The sequence below is a fragment of the Hylobates moloch genome, unplaced genomic scaffold (assembly GCF_009828535.3).
Source record: "Hylobates moloch isolate HMO894 unplaced genomic scaffold, HMol_V3 SCAFFOLD_10, whole genome shotgun sequence".
In the NCBI taxonomy this organism is placed as follows: domain Eukaryota; kingdom Metazoa; phylum Chordata; class Mammalia; order Primates; family Hylobatidae; genus Hylobates; species Hylobates moloch.
The window spans coordinates 1,551,188-1,557,187 of NW_026652285.1; the positions used below are offsets into that span (position 1 = coordinate 1,551,188).

At 37.6% G+C, this 6,000-nt stretch overlaps 1 protein-coding gene across 5 annotated transcripts in view; it reads left to right on the top strand.

The window, feature by feature from the left end:
• STXBP4 (syntaxin binding protein 4) overlaps positions 1–6,000 on the top strand; it is a 208,642-nt gene that overhangs the window by 25,423 nt on the left and 177,219 nt on the right. The gene's annotated exons all lie outside the window — the stretch shown is intronic.

Genomic DNA, 6,000 nt, shown 5'->3' on the forward strand with positions numbered 1-6,000 from the left:
AGCATGAGAAAGGATCTTCTTATTTTGTTCTTGTTTGGTTAAATAAATAGTCCTATTACTTTTACCCACTGCCCATATCCCTCCCCCACCACTGCAAACACTTGTTTACCAAGCAGTTTATCTTTTCAACTGGATTTTTTTGTCTTGTTAGGGAAAAATTCCGTTTTACCAATAACTTTCAAAATAGTTGTAGTACTTTCAATTGTTTTACTTGTTCAGATAATAAGGCATCTTTTAAATATACTTTCTGAGTTCTAAGTGTTATAGAGGCCAGGCATGGTGGCTAATGCCTGTAATCCTAGCTTTGGGGAGGCAGAGGCAGGAAGATTGCTTGAGCTCAGGAGTTTGAGACCAGCCTGGGCAACGTAGAGAGACTTGAGCTCTATTAAAAATTTTTAAAAATCAGCCGGGCGTGGTGGTGCATGCCAGTAGTCCCAGGTACTTGGAGGCTGAGGTGGGAGTATTGCCTGAGCCCCGAAGATCAAGAGCAGTGAGGCATGATCGTGCCACTGCACTCCAGCCTGGATGACAGAGCAAGACCCTGTCTCAAAAAAAAAAGTATTATTTAATAAGTTTATTGGCATAAATTTTTGGCCATTAAATTTAAATTATTAAATATTTAAAAGCTAAATTTAAACAAATTCAAACAAACAAAAAAATGAATTTTTTCTTCCAAGAATTGAGGTGTTACTTTAGCGTTAAAGCTGAGGGGTGTGTGTGTCTGTGTGTGTGTGTGTGTGTGTGTGTGTGTTCAATATAGCTAAGGCATTTCTTAAACTATACTTGATATAATGCAGTAGTAGATCAAGGTACCTAACAAGTGATAAGAATTTGCTTTCTTTTTTTTTTTTTTTTGAGACAGAGTCTCACTCTGTCACCCAGGCTGGAGTGCAGTGGCACAATCTCGGCTCACTGCAACCTCCACCTCCCAGGTTCAAGTGATTCTCCCACCTCTCAGCTTGCCTAGTAGCTGGGATTACAGGTGTGTGCCAACACACCTAACTAATTTTTGTATTTTTAGTAGAGACAGAGTTTCACCATGTTGGCCAGGCTAGTCTCGAACTCCCGACCTCAGGTGATCCACCCGCCTCAGCCTCCCAAAGTGCTGGGATTACAGGCGTGAGCCACCGCGCCTGACCTAAGAATTTGCTTTTAAGACAAGCATCAATTTGTGCTTGTTACGATGAAAACTATTTGGAGTTAGAGTAATAAATTGATAGCAGTGGTGCTGAATGACTCTTTATCTTCTGTCAGTGATAGCAGATTAAGAAATTATTTTTATGATATCTACTTTTTCTTATTAGAATTTCATTGGAGTATTAAAAGGCAAAATTTTCTCATTGACTATATTCTCTACTTACCACTAGAGGGCAGCACAGAGCTATTAATGGTCTTCCTACCGGGTCATATCTGACCAAAAACAGGCAACATAGAAAAAGGTGTAGGAGGCCGGGCGCGGTGGCTCGCGCCTGTAATGCCAGCACTTTGGGAGGCCGAGGCGGGCAGATCACGAGGTCAGGAGATCGAGACCATCCTGGCTAACATGGTGAAACCCCGTCTCTACTAAAAATACAAAAAATTAGCCGAGCGAGGTGGCAGGCGCCTGTAGTCCCAGCTACCGGGAGGCTGAGGTAGGAGAATGGCGTGAACCCCGGGGGGCGGAGCCTACAGTGAGCCGAGATCGCGCCACTGCACTCCAGCCTGGGTGACAGCGAGACTTCGTCTCAAAAAAAAAAGAAAAAGGTGTAGAAGAAGAGGACCAGGGGCGATGGCTCATGCCTGTAATTCCAGCACTTTTGGAGGCCCAGGCAGGAGGATCCCTTGGGCCCAGGAGTTCCAGGTTGCAGTAAGCTATGATTGCATCACTACACTCCAGCCTGGGCAACAGAGCCTCTCTAAAAAATAAAAAAATTTATAGAAGAAGTAATTTTCTAGTGCTTACATTATTTTTAAATATTTTCTCAAGATGGAGAGCTCTATGCATATGCATATTTATTCTTCAAATACAAAATTGATATAACTTTATTTTACAACAATGTATTAATACATTTACTATATTCTAAATACTGTTTTAACATGTTAATAAATTTCTAGTCTGCACAAAATTTCTACATAGTAGAATCTGTGGAATAGGAAACAAATTCATAAGGTTATCTTAATGAAGTTGCTGAACTGAGTAACTGTTAATATTTTTTAAATGCATATGAATGCTTTAACTTTCTGTAATTTTGTTTTAACATTATAATGTTTCATAATTAACAATATAGGCTATCTCAAGCTTATAGCCAGATTATATTTCATTTATATTTTCAAATCTTCCAAACTGTAAGGGAGTTATTGGAACGCAGAAGAAATTTTCTTTAATTATTCATGGTTTGCCACTACCCACCCCAAATGTTTTCCTCCTGGAAAATATGAGAATAAAATACTGGTTTAGTAGAAGCAAAATAGTATGTTTCTTTGAAAAACATATCCAGAGTTCAAATATGGGATATTATGAATACATCTTTTCAGTTCAAGCAGAACCAAGATTCCCTCAGCTCTAAGAGCTAGAGGCACCCTATAAATTGAGAACAACTATATAAATTGCTAAAGTTAAGGAAATAAGAGAGCTCCAAGGCCCTTTCACCCTGTCAGCTAGTCCCATATCTATCTGGGGTCAATCCTAGACCCTTTTTCTGGCCTAGACACTCCTTTAAGCTTCATACCCATATTCAGTTCCCTGATCAACATTTTTACTTGGACCTCTTGAAGGTATCTCAAACTCAACATTTCTGAAGCAGAACTCATGACATTTACATCACACCATATTCTGCTCAACTCTCCCCAAACAGAGTCTCTTCCAATTTACCTAGTCTTGGTAAATGAGAGCTTCCAGCTACACAAAGTCAGAAAATTTAACAGCTTCCTATTTCCACTCCCATAACACTATTCAATTCATTAACACATACCATTGACTTTTTTACTCTCTAAATATCTCTTGAAGCTATCAGTCTTCTTGATCTTTATTCTCATCACTGGAGCTTAAACTGTCATCAGTTTTGAATCAGCCCTTTCAGTAGCATCATTTGTTCTTATGCACCATACCTATTTCCCTCCCAACCTATGTCTTACTAATATTTGGTTGCCTACAAGTTTCCATATAGTGTGGCTTCTGCCCTGTCCTTCTCTGGCTCTCTATCACTATGCTTCCAGAGTAGCATTTTCTCAGTTCCTGGAAGGGCCCTTTTTTTTTTTTTTTTTTTTTCCATCTCGTGTGCTGTTCCCTTAGTCAGGAAACAACACTCCATTTCCTTTCCCCCATTATTTCCAGTTATCAATTCAAAGACTGCTGCCTAAGGGTTGTGTTGCCTGCTTTCCCCCAGTCTAGGCTAGGTTTTATTTTTTTCTATATATGCTCCTAAATCCCATTCCTTTCCTTTGTGTCACCTATCTCAGTTTGCAATGATATATTTATATTTATGATTGTTTAATCAACTCTGCCTGAACCACAAGACAGTATGTTTCTTAAGGGCAAGGATGCTATCTGATTTTATTCACAGTAATATTGTTAGTCCCCAGTGTGGTTCCTGACACATACATACTTGCTCAATTTAAATTTATGAATGAACGGTCCCGTAGTCATTTTGTCATGTTTCTGAGGATTACTGATCTGCTTATTTACCCTTCCACTGGCACCATTTGGGCTCCACACCAAGGTACTTCCTCCTTAGGCCTTTGTGTCAGATTTCCGACAACACTTTAAAGTTCTCAAATGTTCATTTTTCTTTCTTTCTTTTGTTGCTGGTAATATAGGGAAAGCAGGCAGAAATCAAAATCCTCTCTTCAAATCTGATAGTATATTTCATATTTTCTTCAGTTGGTTCTAAGACATATATTAAAACGTACACATATAAGCTATGCATGCACACACACACATATATCACATGCATATATCAGTATGTAATATACTTATGAATGTGTGTATATATGTATTTTTTCCTCTTCTATCTCTGAAATTATAGGTCTCACAATCAATGTCATGTAATTTGTGGCATTGAAGTAGGACATATTTGACTTTCAGAGGAAATCTGTTTTCATGCTGAGCATAGCACTGGAACCAGGGCTAAGGCTTTTAGATAAATAGCAGGATCAGGCCTCTGGATGGCAAACTATGAAGAAACCAGTCCCACTGGTGGGAGCTGAAGAAGTAGCAGCCAAGATGGTTTGCTTTGCAGTGTCACTCTCTTTATTCCTTTGCCATTATTATTTCTGTCGTAGCTACCCTAATTTCCTCAGACTGTTTCCTAGCCCCCTTTAACCTATTGTGGACTTACTATGTACCTAGCAGTGTGCCAGGGAAATAACCATGAAAAAGACAGAGTTCTAGTTATGCCTAACTGAAAGAATCAGTGATTCTGGCCCACTAAAATAATCATTGCCCCTAGATGGGAGTTGCTGATTTAGTATATTTTAATGCAAGGGCAGGGAAAAGCAGATATGTAAACATAAGGACCATACGAAGTAAGTGCAATCCTTTAGGTAAGTAAAAGTGCTTTTTGAGCAAAAAGACACAACTAAGTAAATCCTGGGGAACTAGAGAAAACTTGCAGCAGAGACAGTGTTTGAATTGGGCTGTGAAGTTTAAGTCAGAGTTTATCGCAGAGAAGTGGCAGGAATTCATATGTGTAAAAACATTGAGGTTCGAAAGACCATGGCTGGTTTGAGGCACATTCTCTGAGAGTAGAATGAAGAATATGCTGGTGTGGAAGGTGGATGGTGAAACTAGAAAAAGTAAGCTGCAGTAAATTTGTTGTGCTGGGTGTGGGATGTTGAGGAGTTTCAACTTTTCCTACCAGTTGGCAGCCATCAAAGGTTCTCAATCTAATGAGTAATATAATTAAATTTGCTATCAGTATGAAAATTGTCTACAACAGATATGGAAGTCTCATTCACCTCATCTTATTTAACACCTATAATGTGCTATAATTTACATATGTTACTTAATTCTCACAACAACCTTGTGTTACATATATTTATCCCCATTCTACAGCTAAGAAAATAGAGTTTCATAAAAGCTAAACAACTTGCCTCAGTTCACAGTAATAACTGGAGTTAAAAGAAGGTTACCATCAGTCTACATCTTGTAAAAGTATAGGAAAGGAATCTTAAGGCTTACAGAAGGACTGTTCCTTAGTATTAGGTATAATGAGTTTGTTAAGTCAGAATTAGGCTGTATAGATGGTTTCTGATAATATTGAAATGTATTATTTAGAAAACTATATACCAAAGTCAATATAGAAATGAATAGTACTAGTCGTTTTTAACAGAAGTGTTTATGTGGTCAGGAATATATTATTATTTCAACATCTACATGAATGTCAATGTGAAAGAATTCAGATCTGAAGTTCAACATAAGAAAGTGCTTGGCACATTGCCTCCCATGTCAGGTAGTTGCTCTGTAACTGCTGAATTGGAATCTAGACTGTGTGGAGGAGGTCTCAACATATCTCTGAAGTTAGTATCTTCACATATACATTAATCCAGCTGGGGCAGAATGCACTCGAATGCCAGACTTACAAAAATAGCTTTGTTTTCATTTGCAGGTTCTGACTTTTAAACAGGTTCAGAAATTCACATGATCAGCTAAGATCTTATTCTAGGAGGCAAAGAAAGAAACTAACTGCTATGAATACTTTTTAGAAAGAAAAAATATGTAAACACCAGAAGTCATAGTCAGAAGGCATTCTTCTTCTTCTCTTCTCTGACTCTCTTCCTGCCAGAAAATGCAGCTTCTATACATCAGTGTACTTTAATACAAGATGGGTTAAATTGCCTTCATGTGAACTTTTTCTCTGTGCTAACACTGCATGTTATGTTGTCTGACTTTGCTAACTATATTTAATCACATATTTACATAAAATCAAAATTTGTTTTCAAATTATATATATAACATAAATATATATTATATATATAAAATATAAATATATATTATATATATAAAATATAAATATATATTAT